At 46.0% G+C, this 20,754-nt stretch overlaps 1 non-coding gene and 2 pseudogenes across 1 annotated transcript; all 3 read right to left on the bottom strand.

The window, feature by feature from the left end:
- Positions 1 to 5,521: 5,521 nt before the first annotated feature.
- Positions 5,522 to 5,703, bottom strand: LOC137591799 (U2 spliceosomal RNA). The gene has a single exon (XR_011034781.1). It is a non-coding gene; the product is annotated as a U2 spliceosomal RNA (small nuclear RNA).
- Positions 5,704 to 11,913: 6,210 nt separating this feature from the next.
- Positions 11,914 to 12,087, bottom strand: LOC137591783 (U2 spliceosomal RNA; annotated as a pseudogene).
- Positions 12,088 to 17,773: 5,686 nt separating this feature from the next.
- On the bottom strand, positions 17,774 to 17,950 carry LOC137591797 (U2 spliceosomal RNA; annotated as a pseudogene).
- Positions 17,951 to 20,754: the final 2,804 nt, after the last annotated feature.

Raw genomic sequence — 20,754 nt, 5'->3', positions numbered from 1 at the left:
ATCACAGCCACGGGGGGGATCTGCATGTGCTTTCCTACCAGCAAATTTCGGGAGGTCCACAAGGCGTCCTTCAAGGCGTTGATGGCCAGCCACTGTTTTGTCCAGTCCCTTTTTGGGACGGGCCTTTGGCTGGCCCCGTAGAGCACCAGCTGTGGTGTGAGGACCTCCTTCGCTGGTAGGTACGGGAATTGCGAGGAGCCGGCCATTTCCCACAGGTCCACGGCAGCGCTGCACTCCCAGAGCAGGTGCCTCACCGACTCCGGCGCGCCGCAACCAGGTCGGGGGCAGGTCGACAGCGTCGACATTCCCCGGGAGTGCATGACGGACCTGACTGGGAGGATCTCGTGTGCCACCATCCATGACAGGTCCCGGAGTCTGTTTGGAAGAGCGGGGTGGTTCACGTTGCGCCAAACCGTGGAGGGCTCGCCGAGTGCAAGCCCGCGCACTGGACTCACTGGTTCCCGCTCCTGTACAATACATAAAAGGGAACGATGGTTAGTTAAAACCTGCACATCTTCCTGCTCCAGGCTAAAATGCTTTAAAAAGGTCTGGATAAAAACATAGGCCGGTGGCAGGTTAAAAGACACTGGAAATTGAAGACTAATCTTTAAAATTTTGAGACGTCTGAGGTAGGACCCCATCCAGAAACGTGTCATGGCTGCCGTTTTGGGGTTTCTGGATGGGGTCATTACTATTTTAATGTGTGTGGCTGTGTATAGTGACATTAAAAAGACAGACAGGTCTGGAACGCCTTTGCCTCCTTTCTCCTTTGGTCGTTTCAGGACTTCTCTTCTTAGGCGTTCCCACTTTGAACCCCACAGAAAGTTAAAAATGGCTCGTTCCAGGGCTAAAATGATTCTCTTTGGGGGGATAAAAACAGAACTGATCAATAAAAGCAAAGGTAAAATCACTGCTTTAATGATTAAAACCTTTCCCTCTATTGTCAGTTCCCTCAGTCCCCAGTACCCTAGCCTCTGTCTAACTTTCCCTAAAATGTCTGGCCAATTCATTTTCCCTCCCCCCTCCTTGTCAAACCTAACCCCCAGAATTTTTTGGTCGGTCTGGGTCACAGTCAGGGACAGTCCTGTCGTTTCAGTCGCTGTCCATGGTCCATAAAATTGGGCTTGGGTCTTGTCTCGGTTTAGTTTGGACCCAGAGGCCCGTCCAAACCAGTCTGTCAAGTCCAGGGTCTGGTTGACTGACGAGAGGTCCGTGCATAAAATGTTTATGTCGTCCATGTACAGAACGCATTTGTTCGTCAGTCCCCCGGACCCTGGCACAAAGACCCCGTGGATTCGTTGGTCCCTTCTCAAGATCTGTGCCAGCGGCTCGATGCAAATCGCGTACAGGAGAGGAGATAACGGGCAACCCTGACGGACACCGCAGTTGATTCCTACTGCTTTTGTCAGATGCCCGTTAACCAGGATTTTGCTGCTGATCCCTCTATACAGCAATCCCAGCCAAGCTATGAACCTCTCTGGAAGCCCCATTTTTTGCAGTACCTGGAACAGGTACTGGTGCGAGACTCGATCAAAGGCCTTTTCAAAGTCTAGATTTAGGACTATTAGCCGAGTGTTTTCGTCTCTCGCCAGACAAATGGTGTCTCTAATCAGTACGAGGCTGTCGGTGATCTTCCTCCCCGGGATGGCACAGGCTTGATCCGGGTGAATCAAGTCCTCTAAAACCATAGTCAGTCGATTCGCTAAAATTTTGCTAAAAAGTTTACAGTCGAAATTTAAAAGCGTGATAGGTCTCCAGTTTTTCAGGTCAGTCTTGTCTTTACTCTTGTAGAGTAGAGTCACTATCCCTATCTTAAAACTGTCTGGCAGTCGGTCTACCTTCTCAAATTCCATAAAAACAGTAAGTCAGGTGCTAAAATGTCCCAAAAGGTCAAATAAAACTCAAAGGGAAGTCCGTCCTGTCCTGGGGACTTCCCTCTGTTAAAATTTTTAAAACACTTGTTGAGTTCTTCGACGCTAAAATTTTGGGATAAAAACACATTTTCGGTGACCTGACATTCAATGGAATTTAAAACTTCTTGTAGGGTGTCATTAAAAACAGGTTTCTCTTTATACAATTGAGAGTAAAATAGTTCTACGTTATCTTTTATTTCCTCTGTTGTGTGTAAAGTGCGTCCGTCGTCATTTTTTAGTTTTAAAATAGTCCCCCCTTTATTTAAAATCTTTCTAAAAAAATAACGTGTGCACTTTTCACCTTCTTCTGTTTCCTTTTCCCTGCTTCTTAAAATAACCCCTTTACTTTTTGTTTCTGCCAGTAGCGACATTTCTCCTTTAATACTTTTGATTTCATTATTAAAATCAATTCCCTGTTGTGTTAAAATGAAGTAGCGCTGTAGTCTCTTTTGCAGTCCCATCATGCGTCTGTTTTCCCTAACTTTCTTTCTCTTACCTGCCTGCCTAAAGAAAGTCTGGGTCCTTTCCTTCACCATTTCCCACCAGTGCGCACGTGTGGTGTAGAAGTCTTGGAGGGTCTGCCACTCTTTGTACTGCTCCCGGAACTGACTAACTAACTCCCTATCTTCTAAAAGGGAGCAGTTGAGTTTCCACAGACCTCTCCCTACCGTCACACCTGAAGGGAGTGACAGTGTGCAGGACAGCATGAGGTGATCCGAGAAAAAGACAGGGGTTAATCTAGCATCGGTCGGCACCCAATTCCGTATAAAGATATAATCTATGCGAGAGGCTTTGGTGCCGTCACCACTGAACCAGGTGAAGCCCTCCTCTCTGGGATGCATGGCTTTAAAGCAGTCAGTGAGTCTAAAATCCCTGCATAAGCCCTGTAATAAAACCGATGTTTTGTCCAATTTAAAATCTTCCCCTATCCTCTTCCTGTCTTCTTTGTTTAAAACACAGTTAAAATCACCTCCTACAACTAATGGTGCCCTACCTAGCATGTGGGACTGCAGGTCTTCTAAAAAGTCATACCTGTCATTTTTTTCGTTAAAACCATATACATTTAAAAGGTTAAAATCGTGCCCCATAAAAGTCAGGTGTGCTAAAAGTGCCCTACCCTCTTTCACCACGGTGCTGCCCTTCACCAGAACCTGAGGGTTTTTAATTAAAATGGCCACTCCATCATTCTTATTATGGTTGGATCCACTCCAGATCGACGTTTGTGGCCAGGTCTCCTCCCACTGTGTGTATTTTTGTAAAAAAGGTAGGCCACATTCTTGAAGTAAAAACACATCTGACTTAAAAGTGTTAAGAAATGATAAAACACTCTGGGCTCTAACTCGCGACTTCACACTTCTCACATTGATAGTTGAAAAGGTGAGAGTCATGAGTATGTTTTAAAAACAGGTACGACAGTTTAAAAGACTATAAATAATTAAAAGACTACATTTAACACAGGTTTCCTTCTCGTGATGTGAAAGAATCTCATTTCACTATCTCCACACAGTCTGGAGGTGATTCCCGAGATTCTGACCTCCGGAAGCCAATATTCGCTCGTCTCTCCAACGGAGTTGATTGTAGCGCTATATTTAAAAAAGAGCACTGGTTGGGTGAACCGGGGGGGGAGGCTTTGTACCGCTCCTCAGGAGGGCTCTGAGAGTCGAACTCAGCTCTCCCCCTCTTCTCTGAGGCTTCTTCAGCCTCAGAGCTGGACAGTTCGGACGCAGTCCTCTTATTGCTGGGCTGGGTGTCGGGGAGGGGGTTGTCGCTGGACTCGTCTTCCCCCACTGTAATGAGACTCCCTGTGGAGTCCTCATCAGGGGAATCAAGTCCAGCTGCGCCCAAGTCCTGGCTCCGCCCACCTGCTTCTTCAGGTCCCTCTGCAGGGCAGAGCTCAGGCTCCTCCCCTTTTCCCGCCTCACCGGGCTGTTCTCCTCCAACCGTGGTTGTTGGCGGGAGGTTTGGAACTCCCAGCCCCGCCTCTTCAATTAGCACATTTGCTGCACCTGGGCAGCCATTTTCTACTTGATTGGCTTCAGTCTCTTGTGTTTTCTTAGCTTTAAGTTTGTTGGCAAATGAAAAAGGGCAGTCTCTGAAGAGATGGGTATTTGCTCCACAGAGATTGCACTTCCTGCCATTGGTGCATTCTTCAAAGGAATGACCAATTTCTCTGCACTTCCCACAAATTATCTGGTCACACGCCTCGGCCAGGTGCCCATGCTTGCCACACTTGTGGCACAGCTTGGGCTGGCCCTGGTAATGAATGTAGCCCCGGTTAGTTCCCAGGACTATCATGGAGGGCAGAGATTTCAGGCCCTGGAAGCCCTGAGGGTCCTGCCATTGTTGAATGGGGACCCTCCAGGCACAGTTCCAAATACCGTCTTCATCTCTGACCTTGGTAGCCTGTCCTCTCACCGTGCAATATCTACCCAGCCACAAACAAATGTCCTCTGCATTGACGGTTTCATTGAACATCCGGACAATGACCGTTTTAGCGGCATTGTCAGTCAGTTTCTCAACTTCAAACACAGAAAACTGGGTCTTAGCGTTCTCAAAGCGTGTCCAGAATTCATTTAACAGGGGGGCCGTGCGAAAACTTACATCATAGCCTTTATTAAAGGGCAGTCCGAGAATACAGTTTAGGTCGTCGGGTTTAAAGCCAAGAGTCTTTTGGATGAGCTTCCGGGAGAAGTCTAACCTTGACATTCCCATGAGCTTACCATCCTTTTCTTTAAATTTAAAACGGACACTGTGGTGCCTCCGCATGCCGGCCGGTGCAGCCGACATGGCTAGAGGCACCACTAAAAACTAAATAAATAAATAAATAAATACCAATAAATTACTTTTAAAACCCTAAAACACAATAAATTAGAGTAAAAGAGAAACTTACCTTCAAGCAAGTAGACCTAAAGTGCAAATACAAAGTGTGCAAAAAACAGCAGTTCAAAACAAACAAATGTGCAAGACAATATACTCCCAAGAAGCCAGGAACTAATTCAATAAATGTGAAAGAGTCCTGCTAAACGGGAGTGACCGCAGTCTTAGCCAAAAGGCCGAGAAGCGATACTGTAATATTGTCAGATACAGGTGACCCAGGTGCCACCCTGACCTTTACTTTGATGGTCCACAGAATCCAGTAACGACCCGGAATGCGTCTGGGTTAAGGAATTATGTGGCTCCGGGTTGGCGGCCAGCGACTGTTTAACATTTGACCTATCACCTCGGTCGGTCGGTCGGTCGGTCGGTCGGTCGGACGGTCGGACGGACGGACGGACAGGACAGGACAGGAAGCATATCCCAAAGGCAATGGCCGCAGGTCGGCAAAATGTGGACGTTACAAACACAGCCTTCCTGAGAGCAGCTGTTATACAACACCACTATATTGTTGGTCACGATATAATGCTCTTGCCAGATTACATTCAAATGACTTATTATTCATCACAATTAAGGTTCAAAAAATGCAAGAATCTAATATTTCTTATACAGTGCCATCCAACCTACCAAGTACACTCACTTTTTACTCAAGCGTAAACATTTTTCAAAGCGTTGACAGATCATCGCATGATCACATGCTTGTGATCGCACCGCATTATTTTTGAACAACATTGGGGAGATGCACCGTTCCTGGAGCTACTGCAATACCAGGTCGATGCGTGGAGAGGATGGAGCAAGCTCCTGTTCCATCTCCCTGTTCCAAAAATCAATTTAATATATAGTCCCCGGGTAGGGGACATATCAGATATTAAACTGATAAGAACAGATTTTTTTTTTTTTTTTTTTGAAAACGTTTATTGACACTTAGTTCATTTGTTTCATTTCAGTCACATTTCATTTTTCCATCCACAACTTTTTCATATAAATATTTTTCTGCACAAGACAATAAATATTATTGATCATAAAATCATACAGATAAAAACAGTCATGGGTAAAAAGGATTTCAGTTCATTGAAAAATAAAAATTTGCCAAAAAATTAAAAGGTGTGTCAAGTGTCCATAAAAGTTATAAAAAGAACATTAAAAAAGTCCAACCAAAGTCCCGTTTGTACAGGAGCGCAGTGAGTCCCTACCAAGGGTAACTCATCCCGCTCTTCCAAACAGTAGGTCTCTCGGGGTGCCTGTCGAGGCGCTCGGCCGAGATCCCCGCCCTGGTGCTCCTTCCCGCCTGCCTCTCCCGGAGAGCCAGGCCGCTGCTGCCGTGTCCTTTTTAGCGTTGTGGGTCCGGCTCCTCCCTCCGAATGGGCACAGAGGCGATTTTTCTTGGTGGCTGTGTCCTTGGGCGGCCGCTGGCCGCCTCGGCTGCCCTGAGTGTTGCGTTAGCCATTTGGATCACAGCCACGGGGGGGATCTGCATGTGCTTTCCTACCAGCAAATTTCGGGAGGTCCACAAGGCGTCCTTCAAGGCGTTGATGGCCAGCCACTGTTTTGTCCAGTCCCTTTTTGGGACGGGCCTTTGGCTGGCCCCGTAGAGCACCAGCTGTGGTGTGAGGACCTCCTTCGCTGGTAGGTACGGGAATTGCGAGGAGCCGGCCATTTCCCACAGGTCCACAGCAGCGCTGCACTCCCAGAGCAGGTGCCTCACCGACTCCGGCGCGCCGCAACCAGGTCGGGGGCAGGTCGACAGCGTCGACATTCCCCGGGAGTGCATGACGGACCTGACTGGGAGGATCTCGTGTGCCACCATCCATGACAGGTCCCGGAGTCTGTTTGGAAGAGCGGGGTGGTTCACGTTGCGCCAAACCGTGGAGGGCTCGCCGAGTGCAAGCCCGCGCACTGGACTCACTGGTTCCCGCTCCTGTACAACACATAAAAGGGAACGATGGTTAGTTAAAACCTGCACATCTTCCTGCTCCAGGCTAAAATGCTTTAAAAAGGTCTGGATAAAAACATAGGCCGGTGGCAGGTTAAAAGACACTGGAAATTTAAGACTAATCTTTAAAATTTTGAGACGTCTGAGGTAGGACCCCATCCAGAAACGTGTCATGGCTGCCGTTTTGGGGTTTCTGGATGGGGTCGTTACTATTTTAATGTGTGTGGCTGTGTATAGTGACATTAAAAAGACAGAGAGGTCTGGGACTCCTTTTCCTCCTTTGTCCTTAGGTAGCTTCAAGACCTCTCTCCTCAGGCGCTCCCACTTCGATCCCCACAGAAAGTTAAAAATGGCTCGTTCCAGGGCTAAAACAATTCTCCTTGGGGGAATAAAAACAGAACTGACCAATAAAAGCAAAGGTAAAATCACTGCTTTAATGATTAAAACCTTTCCCTCCATTGTCAGTTCCCTCAGTCCCCAGTACCCTAGCCTCTGTCTAACTTTCCCTAAAATGTCTGGCCAATTCGTTCTCCCTCCCCCCTCCTTGTCAAACCTAACCCCCAGAATTTTTTGGTCGGTCTGGGTCACAGTCAGGGGCAGTCCTGTCGTTTCAGTCGCTGTCCATGGTCCGTAAAATTGGGCTTGGGTCTTGTTTCGGTTTAGTTTGGACCCAGAGGCCCGTCCAAACCAGTCTGTCAAGTCCAGGGTCCGGTTGACTGACGAGAGGTCCGTGCATAAAATGTTTATGTCGTCCATGTACAAAACGCATTTGTTCGTCAGTCCCCCGGACCCTGACACAAAGACCCCGTGGATTCGTTGGTCCCTTCTCAAGATCTGTGCCAGCGGCTCGATGCAAATCGCGTACAGGAGAGGAGATAACGGGCAACCCTGACGGACACCGCAGTTGATTCCTACTGCTTTTGTCAGATGCCCGTTAACCAGGATTTTGCTGCTGATCCCTCTATACAGCAATCCCACCCAAGCTATGAACCTCTCTGGAAGCCCCATTTTTTGCAGTACCTGGAACAGGTACTGGTGCGAGACTCGATCAAAGGCCTTTTCAAAGTCTAAATTTAGGACTATTAGCCGAGTGTTTTCGTCTCTCGCCAGACAAATGGTGTCTCTAATCAGTACGAGGCTGTCGGTGATCTTCCTCCCCGGGATGGCACAGGCTTGATCCGGGTGAATCAAGTCCTCTAAAACCATAGTCAGTCGAGTCGCTAAAATTTTGCTAAAAAGTTTACAGTCGAAATTTAAAAGCGTGATAGGTCTCCAGTTTTTCAGGTCAGTCTTGTCTTTACTCTTGTAGAGTAGAGTCACTATCCCTATCTTAAAACTGTCTGGCAGTCGGTCTACCTTCTCAAATTCCATAAAAACAGTTAGTAAGTCAGGTGCTAAAATGTCCCAAAAGGTCAAATAAAACTCAAAGGGAAGTCCGTCCTGTCCTGGGGACTTCCCTCTGTTAAAATTTTTAAAACACTTGTTGAGTTCTTCGACGCTAAAATTTTGGGATAAAAACACATTTTCGGTCACCTGACATTCAATGGAATTTAAAACTTCTTGTAGGGTGTCATTAAAAACAGGTTTCTCTTTATACAATTGAGAGTAAAATAATTCTACGTTATCTTTTATTTCCTCTGTTGTGTGTAAAGTGCGTCCGTCGTCATTTTTTAGTTTTAAAATAGTCCCCCCTTTATTTAAAATCTTTCTAAAAAAATAACGTGTGCACTTTTCACCTTCTTCTGTTTCCTTTTCCCTGCTTCTTAAAATAAACCCTTTACTCTTTGTTTCTGCCAGTAGCGACATTTCTCCTTTAATACTTTTGATTTCATTATTAAAATCAATTCCCTGTTGTGTTAAAATGAAGTAGCGCTGTAGTCTCTTTTGCAGTCCCATCATGCGTCTGTTTTCCCTAACTTTCTTTCTCTTACCTGCCTGCCTAAAGAAAGTCTGGGTCCTTTCCTTCACCATTTCCCACCAGTGCGCACGTGTAGTGTAGAAGTCTTGGAGGGTCTGCCACTCTTTGTACTGCTCCCGGAACTGACTAACTAACTCCCTATCTTCTAAAAGGGAGCAGTTGAGTTTCCACAGACCTCTCCCTACCGTCACACCTGAAGGGAGTGACAGTGTGCAGGACAGCATGAGGTGATCCGAGAAAAAGACAGGGGTTAATCTAGCATCGGTCGGCACCCAATTCCGTATAAAGATATAATCTATGCGAGAGGCTTTGGTGCCGTCACCACTGAACCAGGTGAAGCCCTCCTCTCTGGAATGCATGGCTTTAAAGCAGTCAGTGAGTCTAAAATCCCTGCATAAGCCCTGTAATAAAACCGATGTTTTATCTAATTTAAAATCTTCCCCTATCCTTTTCCTGTCTTCTTTATTTAAAACACAGTTAAAATCACCTCCTACAACTAATGGTGCCCTGCCTAGCATGTGGGACTGCAGGTCTTCTAAAAAGTCATACCTGTCATTTTTTTCATTAAAACCATATACATTTAAAAGGTTAAAATCGTGCCCCATAAAAGTCAGGTGTGCTAAAAGTGCCCTACCCTCTTTCACCACGGTGCTGCCCTTCACCAGAACCTGAGGGTTTTTAATTAAAATGGCCACTCCGTCATTCTTGTTATGGTTGGATCCACTCCAGATCGACGTTTGTGGCCAGGTCTCCTCCCACTGTGTATATTTTTTTAAAAAAGGTAGGCCACATTCTTGAAGTAAAAACACATCTGACTTAAAAGTGTTAAGAAATGATAAAACACTCTGGGCTCTAACTCGCGACTTCACACTTCTCACATTGATAGTTGAAAAGGTGAGAGTCATGAGTATGTTTTAAAACCAGGTACGACAGTTTAAAAGACTATAAATAATTAAAAGACTACATTTCACACAGGGTACCTTCTCGTGATGTGAAAGAATCTCATTTCACTATCTCCACACAGTCTGGAGGTGATTCCCGAGATTCTGACCTCCGGAAGCCAATATTCGCTCGTCTCTCCAACGGAGTTGATTGTAGCGCTATATTTAAAAAAGAGCACTGGTTGGGTGAACCGGGAGGGGAGGCTTTGTACCGCTCCTCAGGAGGGCTCTGAGAGTCGGACTCAGCTCTCCCCCTCTTCTCTGAGGCTTCTTCAGCCTCAGAGCTGGACAGTTCGGACGCAGTCCTCTTATTGCTGGGCTGGGTGTCGGGGAGGGGGTTGTCGCTGGACTCGTCTTCCCCCACTGTAATGAGACTCCCTGTGGAGTCCTCATCAGGGGAATCAAGTCCAGCTGCGCCCAAGTCCTGGCTCAGCCCACCTGTTTCTTCAGGTCCCTCTGCGGGGCGGAGCTCAGGCTCCTCCCCTTTTCCCGCCTCACCGGGCTGTTCTCCTCCAACCATGGTTGTTGGCGGGGGGTTTGGAACTCCCAGCCCCGCCTCTTCAATTAGCGCATTTGCTGCACCTGGGCAGCCATTTCCTACTTGATTGGCTTCAGTCTCCTGTGTTTTCTTAGCTTTAAGTTTGTTGGCAAATGAAAGAGGGCAGTCTCTGAAGAGATGGGTGTTTGCTCCACAGAGATTGCACTTCCTGCCATTGGTGCATTCTTCAAAAGAATGACCAATTTCTCTGCACTTCCCACAAATTATCTGGTCACACGCCTCGGCCAGGTGCCCATGCTTGCCACACTTGTGGCACAGCTTGGGCTGGCCCTGGTAATGTATGTAGCCCCGGTTAGCTCCCAGGACTATCATGGAGGGCAAGGATTTCAGGCCCTGGAAGCCCAGAGGGTCCTGCCATTGTTGAATGGGGACCCTCCAGGCACAATTCCAAATGCCGTCTTCATCGCTGACCTTGGTAGCCTGTCCTTTCACCGTGCAAAATCTTCCCAGCCACAAACAAATGTCCTCTGCATTAACCGTTTCATTGAACATCCTGACAATGACAGTTTTGGCAGCATTGTCAGTCAGTTTCTCAACTTCAAACACAGAGAACTGGGTCTTAGCATTTTCATAGCGTGTCCAGAATTCATTTAACAGGGGGGCCGTGCGAAAACTAATATCAAAGCCTTTGTTAAAAGGCAGTCCGAGTATACAGTTAAGGTCGTCAGGTTTGAAGCCAAGAGTTTTCTGGATCAGCTTTCGGGAGAAGTCTAACCTTGACATTCCCATTAGCTTACCATCTTTTTCCTTAAATTTAAAACGTACACTGTGGTGCCTCCGCATGCCGGCCGGTGCAGCCGACATGGCTAGAGGCACCACTAAAAACTAAATAAATAAATAAATAAATGCCAATAAATTACTTTTAAAACCCTAAAACACAATAAATTAGAGTAAAAGAGAAACTTACCTTCAGGCAAGTGGCCTAAAGTGCAAATACAAGTGTGCAAAAAAACAGCAGTTTACAAACAAACAAATGTGCAAGAGACAATATACTCCCAAGAAGCCAGGAACTAATTCAATTAATATGAAAGAGTCCTGCTACACGGGAGCGACCGCAGTCTTAGCCAAAAGGCCGAGAAGCGATACTGTGATATTGTAAGATACAGGTGACCCAGGTGCCACCCTGACCTTTACTTTGATGGTCCAAGGAATCCAGTAACGACCCGGAATGCGTGTGGGTTAAGGAATTATGTGGCTCCGGGTTGGCGGCCAGCGACTGTTTAACATTTGACCTATCACCTGAGTCAGTCAGTCAGTCAGTCAGTCAGTCAGTCAGTCAGTCAGTCAGTCAGACAGACAGACAGACAGACAGACAGACAGACAGACAGACAGACAGACAGACAGACAGACAGACAGACAGACAGACAGACAGACAGACAGACAGACAGAACAGGACAGACAGACAGAACAGGACAGGACAGGACAGGACAGGACAGGACAGGACAGGAAGCATATCCCAAAGGCAATGGCCGCAGGTCGGCAAAATGTGGACGTTACAAACACAGCCTTCCTGTCTGCCTGAGAGCAGCTGTTATACAACACCACTATATTGTTGGTCACGATGTAATGCTCTTGCCAGATTACATTCAAATGACTTATTATTCATCACAATTAAGGTTCAAAAAATGCAAGAATCTAATATTTCTTATACAGTGCCATCCAACCTACCAAGTACACTCACTTTTTACTCAAGCGTAAACATTTTTCAAAGCGTTGACAGATCATCGCATGATCACATGCTTGTGATCGCACCGCATTATTTTTGAACAACATTGGGGAGATGCACCGTTCCTGGAGCTACTGCAATACCAGGTCGATGCGTGGAGAGGATGGAGCAAGCTCCTGTTCCATCTCCCTGTTCCAAAAATCAATTTAATATATAGTCCCCGGGTAGGGGACATATCAGATATTAAACTGATAAGAACAGATTTTTTTTTGGAAAAAATAATTTATTTACATTTCCTTCAAACCAACAACAATATAATAACAGTCAACTCAACACAGAAACAGCTCATACATCATCAAACCAAAAATTACAAACAATCTTACCCGGGGAAGAAAAACAAAGAAAACCCAAAACCATAAAACAAACCATTACCCATAATAAGAAAACAAAAATTCATATACCCGTAAAAATACACTTCCATCTGTCTTTAATCGCCCTAAGCCCCCATCGATCCACTTCCAACTTAAATTTATCCCGCATGTGCTCTACTACATGCCCAAACACCCCACACACCGTCCACTTTGTCACCCCTCGCAGTTCCCCGCACCGTGCTTTCCACAGTCCAAGTTTGGTCTGGGAAATCAGTTCTACTACCTTGCTCATCTTCTTTTTCTCTAACTTAAAATCCATACACAATATTTGTTCCCATGTAACATCCTTCAAAAACACAAATTTCTTTCCTAATACACTCCATACCTCTTTTGCAAAAACGCAGTCATACATTACATGGTTAATCGATTCAATGCCCATACAGTCATTTCTAGGACAAAACTTATTTCTCGTCAACCCGTGGTTATACAAAGTCAGTCTCACTGGTAATCTCCCATGTAATACCAGCCAGTTAAAATCCTTTAGGTCATTGTCCAGGTGCACGTCCTGTATCCTTTTCCACACAACAGCGGGTATGTGGGCTGCATCTCTGGGATCCAACCCAACCATAATGCGCTCGTAAAGTTCCCTGTGATTCTTCGCCATATCCACATTCCAGCATTCCTTCCATTTCCTGGCCCAGCCCACAATCCTGTCGAAATATTTAGGCATGGTCTCTGCCTTTGGGAAGCAGTTGTCCCATGGTACCTTTAGTCTTCTCAAAGGAAAAGAAAGCCAAAATTTCAAGAAAACCTGACACTTGTGTGTCTGAGGGGACAACAGAATATTACACACATTTGAAAAGAATAATACATTTGTCTTCATACGTAAATTGATGACACCCTTGCCCCCTCGTTCGATAGGTTGGTACATAGTCGCCCTTTTTATGTATTCATAACCCCCCCAAAGGAAACCAAACAAGGCTTTCTGCAGTTTAAACCAAACAATAGCAGGCATGGGATAGACAAAGGCAGTGTGCAATAAGGTAGGCAGCAGATCTGCCTTTACTGCCATGACCTTCCCACTTATGGTCATTTTCCTCATTTTCCACAAGTTGATCTTTCTCTCTACCTTTTTCAATGCAATGTCCCAATTTGTCACTATATCATCATGTGTGCCAAATAATAACCCCAACAATTTCATTGGACCCACACACACAGGCAAACCAAGGGGAGCGTCCTTCTTGTCTCTCCATTTGCCCACGTACTTGAGGTGTGATTTGTCCCAATTCACCTTTGACCCCGAAGCCCTCGTGAAAAGTTCTACAACCTTCAAAACTTCTCTGACATCAAAATCATTATCCAAGTACAGGATCGTATCATCTGCAAATTGAGAAAGTTTTAAAATTTCACCCCCAGGAAGCTGAACTCCCCGTACCCGGTCACAGTTCCTGATAGCACATGCTAAGACTTCAATGAAGATCACATACAAAGGAGCAGATGCAGGACACCCTTGACGCACCCCTCGAGTCTGCCCGAACAGGCTGCCCAGATTACCGTTCACACACATCCTACTACCCACCCCTGTATACATGGTCCGTATCCACCCCCTAAATCTGCCTCCAAAACCAAATTTCTCTAAAATCCTGAGAAGAAAATCATGAGCAACTCTGTCAAAGGCCTTTTCCTGGTCCAACCCCAGCAAAATCAGAGAAACATTACAGTCTTCAGCATAAGCCAGGACATCCCTATGCAGGTTTAGATTCCACTGAATCTGCTGTCCCAGTACTGCACACGTTTGGTCCTGTCCTATTATGTGGGATAAGACCTTGGTCATGCGGTTTGACACAATCTTACTAAAAATCTTGTAGTCCGTACACAATAACGTTATAGGCCTGTAATTCAGTATGCTCCTTGGGTCACCCTTTTTATAAATAAGGGAAATCACTCCTTCCCTCATTGTGTTCTCCATTAGTCCCGACGCACCCATGAAATTAAATACATCCAGTAACTGAGGCCCCATGACATCCCAGAAAACCACATAAAAGTCCGTGGTGAGACCATCCTTGCCAGGGACCCTACCCTTTTGTAATGAAAAGAGGGCCTCCCGAACCTCTACTAGGGTCATATCTGTGTCCAACTCACCTCTTAAATCTTCCGGAACAAATCTATCAATGTTATTCAATAGATTTGTACCCTCGTGGTAATCAACACATTCCGACATAAAAAAACGCGAGAAGTGACGAGTGGCTACATTAACCAGCTCGCTTTGGTCTTCAGTCACTATCTGCCCATCAAAAAGGGATGCAATGCTTCTCTTCTTCTCCCTTAATTGTGTCTTCTTAAAAAAATAGGCAGAGCACTTCTCGTCCTTCTCCCACTTCTCCCTAAGGCACCTAAATTTGTATGCCTCGGCCCTGTTGTGAAAAAAAAACCCTTTTGTTTATTTTGCCAGAATTTCAGTTGCTCTTCATCGATGTCCAGTCCGTCATTTTTCTTCACCATCATTTCCCCAATCAGTTTTTGTAAATGATAGTACTCCTCATACTCACGTTTTTTCGCCATCCTCGTATAAGCCTGGACAAAATGCCTGATACGTTTTTTTGGTGTCCCCCCACCACTCGCACAGATTTCCATAAAGGATTTTCATTTCAATTAATTCATTAAAGACAATTCTAAAGGAAGTCCTAAAACAAAGGTTGGACAGTATTTGATTGTTTAGTTTCCAATACCCCTTTCCATATTGGATACAATTTGGGTCAAAAGTAACCCGAAGCATGTTATGGTCTGTGTAAAAAACCGGAGAAATCAGAACTTTCTTAACCAAAAAACCCGCAGGACAAAAGATATAATCTAGTCTACTTTTGACCCCTCTACTATTTGACCATGTATAGCCAGGGTCATTAGGGTATACACTTTTAAAAGAATCAATTAAATCATATGACGTTGCCCACTTCTTCAAATTAAATATTGACGTGTCTCCGTCACTGGAGCAGTTTAAATCCCCGCCCACCAAAACGTGCCTATTCGTCATGAAGACCGTGTCTAACAAAGAAAAAAGTGCTTTTCTCTCTTTTGGAGTAGTGTTTGCATAAATATTGACCAACCTGAGATTAAGACCCTTCCAGTTCATGTCCGTTACCAATACACGTCCTTGAACCACAGAAAAACTCCCCACAATCGAAACATCTTTAGTTCCACATAGACTTCCTACACCTGAGGAGTGGACCCCCCCAATACTCCACCTCGACTCTCCCTTAACCCACTCTCGGGCGAAGGAAGTGGCATCATTGTCATCTTTCAGATGTGCCTCCTGTATGAGGCACAGGGTGAAACTCAGGGAGCTTAAATGAGAAAAAACCATCGCTCTTTTGGTGACATCCCTTAAACCTCTCACATTGAGAGTTGCAATGGTCAATGTCATTGTTCTAACGAGGGGAAACTCATGTAATATATTTTTTCCATCAAACCAAAAAACGGATGACACACAGTCAGGTATATCCCTCTCCACCCTGCTCCTCCAAACTAAAAGGAAAACCAAACAAAACTGCACCTTCTTCACCGGCCAGAGGGTCTTCAACTAGGGCAGGAGAGCAATCACCGGTGACGCCACTCGGGGGCAACTTACTACTCACTGATCCTTCGGCAGCCCCCAGAGATGAAACCTCAACGCGGTTGATGTCATCCATCTCAGGTGTCCCGGAGCACATTGGAACGCTGGCTTCATCAGCACTCACCTCCACATGGTCCCTATCCACCTGGATTGCAGTATCCTGCTCCTGCACCACCTCCACCTCTTCCACGCCACGCAAGGGTATCACCTGGTTGTCGACTTTTCGTGTAAAAGAGGAGGTGGGGGCCTCCGCTGGAGATGGCACTTCGGTCCGTCTCCTCTTCCCTTTACTCCTCCTAGTACCCACCTTGACCCAATCCGCATTGGCAGTGACATCCTCCGAGCTGTCAGACTCCCGCCTCTGCTTTTCCCCAGTGTCTCCGCCTCCTCCAGGAAGTGAGGCCACATCAGGAGAAGCAGCCACACCTGTGTCGTTCCCTATGTCCTTCATTAATTCGGCAATTACGTCGTTGATGGGCTTCATTGATGACACCTGCCGCACACCTGTAGCTCGTCCTCCGGCCACAGTCGCATATGTGGACACCACCGACGTACAGTTCTTATACAAATGGCTCTCAGACCCACACAAACTACATTTCTTCGGACGCTCGCAACTTCCCATGGTGTGACCCAGCCCATCACAGTTCCTGCAGCGCACCTGAGTACAATTTGCTGCCAGATGTCCATACGTGGCACACTTCCGGCAGTAAAGGGGTTGACGTTTCCCCGTCCAAAAGCCAAGTGAGTCCTTCACGTCCGGCATACGCGACAAAACTTCAACATACCTGGACAGGAAACACTGTACAGCGTCCGCAGTGACCCAGGGATTGTAGACGTGAACTGTGACCACTCTCTCACCGGTGCGGCAGAGACTTTGCACTCGAAAGTCCGCCATTGGGACATCTTTCATCAGAGCAGCCATTCCCTTGACTTCTTCCATCTTAAGTAAACTGAAAAAAGTCACATCAAAGTATGTCTCCGAGGTGTTCCTTTGCAGGCACAAAATGTCTTCCGCCTTCAAACCCAACACGTCAAACAAAATTCCTTGGCCAAACTCTTTCCGGTCCACAAACTCTTCCGTACCATTCCAAAAAAAACGCAGAGTATTCTTCAGCACAGTCTGAACTTGCTGTGATGCAGTAGACGCCATCCTGAGATTGACCGTCAAAACTACCCCTCCTCAGCGTATGGAAACCATTCCAAAAGGCCGAGAAGCGATACTGTAATTTTGTCAGATACAGTTGACCCAGGTGCCACCCTGACCTTTACTTTGATGGTCCACAGAATCGAGTAACGACCCGGAATGCGTCTGGGATAAGGAATTCTGTGGCTCCGGGTTGGCGGCCAGCGACTGTTTAACATTTGAGCTATCACCTCAGTCAGTCGGTCGGTCGGTCGGTCGGTCGGTCGGTCGGACGGACGGACGGACGGCCGAGAAGCAATGCTGTAATATTGTCAGATGCAGGTGACCCAGGTGCCACCCTGACCTTTACTTTGATGGTCCACAGAATCGAGTAACCACCCGGAATGCGTCTGGGTTAAGGTATTCTGTGGCTCCGGATTGGCGGCCAGCGACTGTTTAACATTTGAGCTATCACCTGAGTGAGTGAGTGAGTCAGACAGACAGACAGACAGTCACGACAGGACAGGACAGGACAGGCAGCATATCCCAAAGGCAACGGCCGCAGGTCGGCAAAATGTGAACGTTACAAACAGAGCCTTCCTGTGTGCCTGAGAGCAGCTGTTATACAACACCAGCATAGTGTTGGTCACGATATAATGCTCTTGCCGGATTACATTCAAATGACTTATTATTCATCACAATTAAGGTTCAAAAAATGCAAGAATCTAATATTTCTCATACTGTGCCATCTAGCCTACCAAGTACACTCAGTTTTGAATCAAGCGTAAACATTTTTCAAAGTCTTGACAGATCATCGCATGATCACATGCTTGTGACCACACCGCATTATTTTTGAACAACATTGGGGAGATGCACCGTTCCTGGAGCTACTGCAATACCAGGTCGATGCGTGGAGAGGATGGAGCAAGCTCCTGTTCCATCTCCCTGTTCCAAAAATCAATTTAATATATAGTCCCCGGGTAGGGGACATATCAGATATTAAACTGATAAGAACAGATTTTTTTTTGTTTTGAAAACGTTTATTGACACTTCATTCATTCATTCGTTCATTTGTTTCATTTCAGTCATTTCATTTTTCCATCCACAACTTCTTTTTGATATAAATATTTATCTGTATAGGACAATAAATATCTTCAATCATAAAATGATACAGATAAAACCAGTCATGGGTAAAAAAGTTTGTTATTTGAAAAATTAAACAATGTGCGAAAATTTTTTAAAAAAGAGTATCAATTGTCCGTAAAAGCTATAAAAAGACCATTAAAAAACTCCAACCAAAGTCCCGTTTGTACAGGAGCGCAGTGAGTCCCTACCAAGGGTAACTCATCCCGCTCTTCCAAACAGTAGGTCTCTCGGGAATCCTGTCGAGGCGCTCGGCCGAGATCCCCGCCCTGGTGCTCCTTCCCGCCTGCATCTCCTTCAGGGCGTTGATGGCCAGCCACTGTTTCATCCAGTCCTTTTTGGGGACGGGCCTTTGGCTGGACCCGTAGAGCACCAGCTGTGGTGTGAGGACCTCCTTCGCTGGTAGGTACGGGAATTGCGAGGAGCCGGCCATTTCCCACAGGTCCACAGCAGCACTGCACTCCCAGAGCAGGTGCCTCACCGACTCCGGCGCGCCGCAACCAGGTCGGGGGCAGGTCGACAGCGTCGACATTCCCCGGGAGTGCATGACGGACCTGACTGGGAGGATCTCGTGTGCCACCATCCATGACAGGTCCCGGAGTCTGTTTGGAAGAGCGGGATGGTTCACGTTGCGCCAAACCGTGGAGGGCTCGCCGAGTGCAAGCCCGCGCACTGGACTCACTGATTCCCGCTCCTGTACAACACATAAAAGGGAACGATGGTTAGTTAAAACCTGTATGTCCTCCTGCTCCAGGCTAAAATGCTTTAAAAAATTCTGTATAAAAGCATAGGCTGGTGGCAGGTTAAAAGATACTGGAAATGTAAGACTTATGGTTAAAATTTTGAGCCGCCTGAGGTAGGACCCCATCCAGAAACGTGTCATGGCTGCTGTTTTGGGGTTTCTGGATGGGGTCGTCACTATTTTAATGTGTGTGGCTGTGTATAAAGACATTAAAAAGACAGAGAGGTCTGGAACTACTTTGCCTCCTTTCTCCTTTGGCAGCTTTAGGACTTCTCCTCTCAGGCACTCCCACTTCGAACCCCACAGAAAGTTAAAAATGGCTCGTTCCAGGGCTAAAAGAGTTCTCCTTGGGGGGATAAAAACAGAACTGATCAATAAAAGCAAAGGTAAAATCACTGCTTTAATGATTAAAACCTTCCCCTCTATCGTCAGTTCCCTCAGTCCCCAGTACCCTAGCCTTTGTCTAACTTTCCCTAAAATGTCTGGCCAATTCGTTCTCCCTCCCCCTTCCTTGTCAAACCTAACCCCCAGAATTTTTTGGTCGGTCTGGGTCACAGTGAGGGGCAGTCCTGTCGTTTCTGTCGCTGTCCATGGTCCATAAAATTGGGCTTGGGTCTTGTCCCGGTTTAGTTTGGACCCAGAGGCCCGTCCAAACCAGTCTGTCAAGTCCAGGGTCCGGTTGACTGATGAGAGGTCCGTGCATAAAATGTTTATGTCGTCCATGTATAAAACGCATTTGTTCGTCAGTCCCCCGGACCATGGTACAAAGACCCCGTGGATTTGTTGGTCCCTTCTCAAGATCTGTGCCAGCGGCTCGATGCAAATTGCATACAGGAGAGGAGATAACGGGCAACCCTGACGGACACCGCAGTTGATTCCTACTGCTTTTGTCAGATGCCCGTTAACCAGGATTTTGCTGATGATCCCTCTATACAGCAATCCCACCCAAGCTATGAACCTCTCTGGAAGCCCCATTTTTTGAAGTACCTGGAACAGGTACTGGTGCGAGACTCGATCAAAGGCCTTTTCAAAGTCTAAATTTAGAACTATTAGCCGAGTGTTTTCGTCTCTCGCCAGACAAATGGTGTCTGTAATCAGTATGAGGCTGTCGGTGATCTTCCTCCCCGGGATGGCACAGGCTTGATCCACGTGAATCAATTCCCCTAAAACCATAGTCAGTCGATTCGCTAAAATTTTGCTAAAAAGTTTACAGTCAAAATTTAAAAGGGTGATAGGTCTCCAGTTCTTCAAGTCAGTCTTGTCTTTACTCTTGTAGAGTAGAGTCACTATCCCTATCCTAAAACTATCTGGCAGTCGGTCTAGCTTCTCAAATTCCATAAAAACAGTCAATAAGTCAGGTGCTAAAATGTCCCAAAAGGTCAAATAAAACTCAAAGGGAAGTCCGTCCTGTCCTGGGGACTTCCCTCTGTTAAAAGTTTTTAAACACTTGTTGAGTTCCTCGACACTAAAATTTTGGGATAAAAACACATTTTCGGTCACCTGACATTCAATGGAATTTAAGACTTCTTTTAGGGTGTCATTAAAAACAGGTTTCTCTTTATACAATTCAGAGTAAAAACATTCTATGTTATCTTTTATCTCCTCTGTTGTTTGTGAAGTGTGTCCGTTGTCATTTTTTAGTTTGAAAATACTCCCCCCTTTATTTAAAATCTGTCTAAAAAAATAACGTGTGCACTTTTCTCCTTCTTCGGTTTCCTTTTCCCTGCTTCTTAAAATAAACCCTTTACTTTTTGTTTCTGCTAGAAGCGCCATTTCTCTTTTGATATCTTTCATTTCACTGTTAAAATCCATTCCCTGTTGTGTTAGGGTTAGGGTTAGGGTTATTAAAAGATACTGACATTTACGCAAACACTTCTAAAAACAGATTAGATCCTTGCAGAATCTTTCATGACCCCGAGACTTCCTGGGGCCGTGTCTCCCAAGTGCTGAAAGATTTGACA

This window comes from Antennarius striatus, unplaced genomic scaffold, assembly GCF_040054535.1.
Source record: "Antennarius striatus isolate MH-2024 unplaced genomic scaffold, ASM4005453v1 scaffold_29, whole genome shotgun sequence".
Classification (NCBI taxonomy): domain Eukaryota; kingdom Metazoa; phylum Chordata; class Actinopteri; order Lophiiformes; family Antennariidae; genus Antennarius; species Antennarius striatus.
Note: the sequence above shows the minus strand (reverse complement) of the source record. Positions and strands in the feature narration are given on the sequence as shown.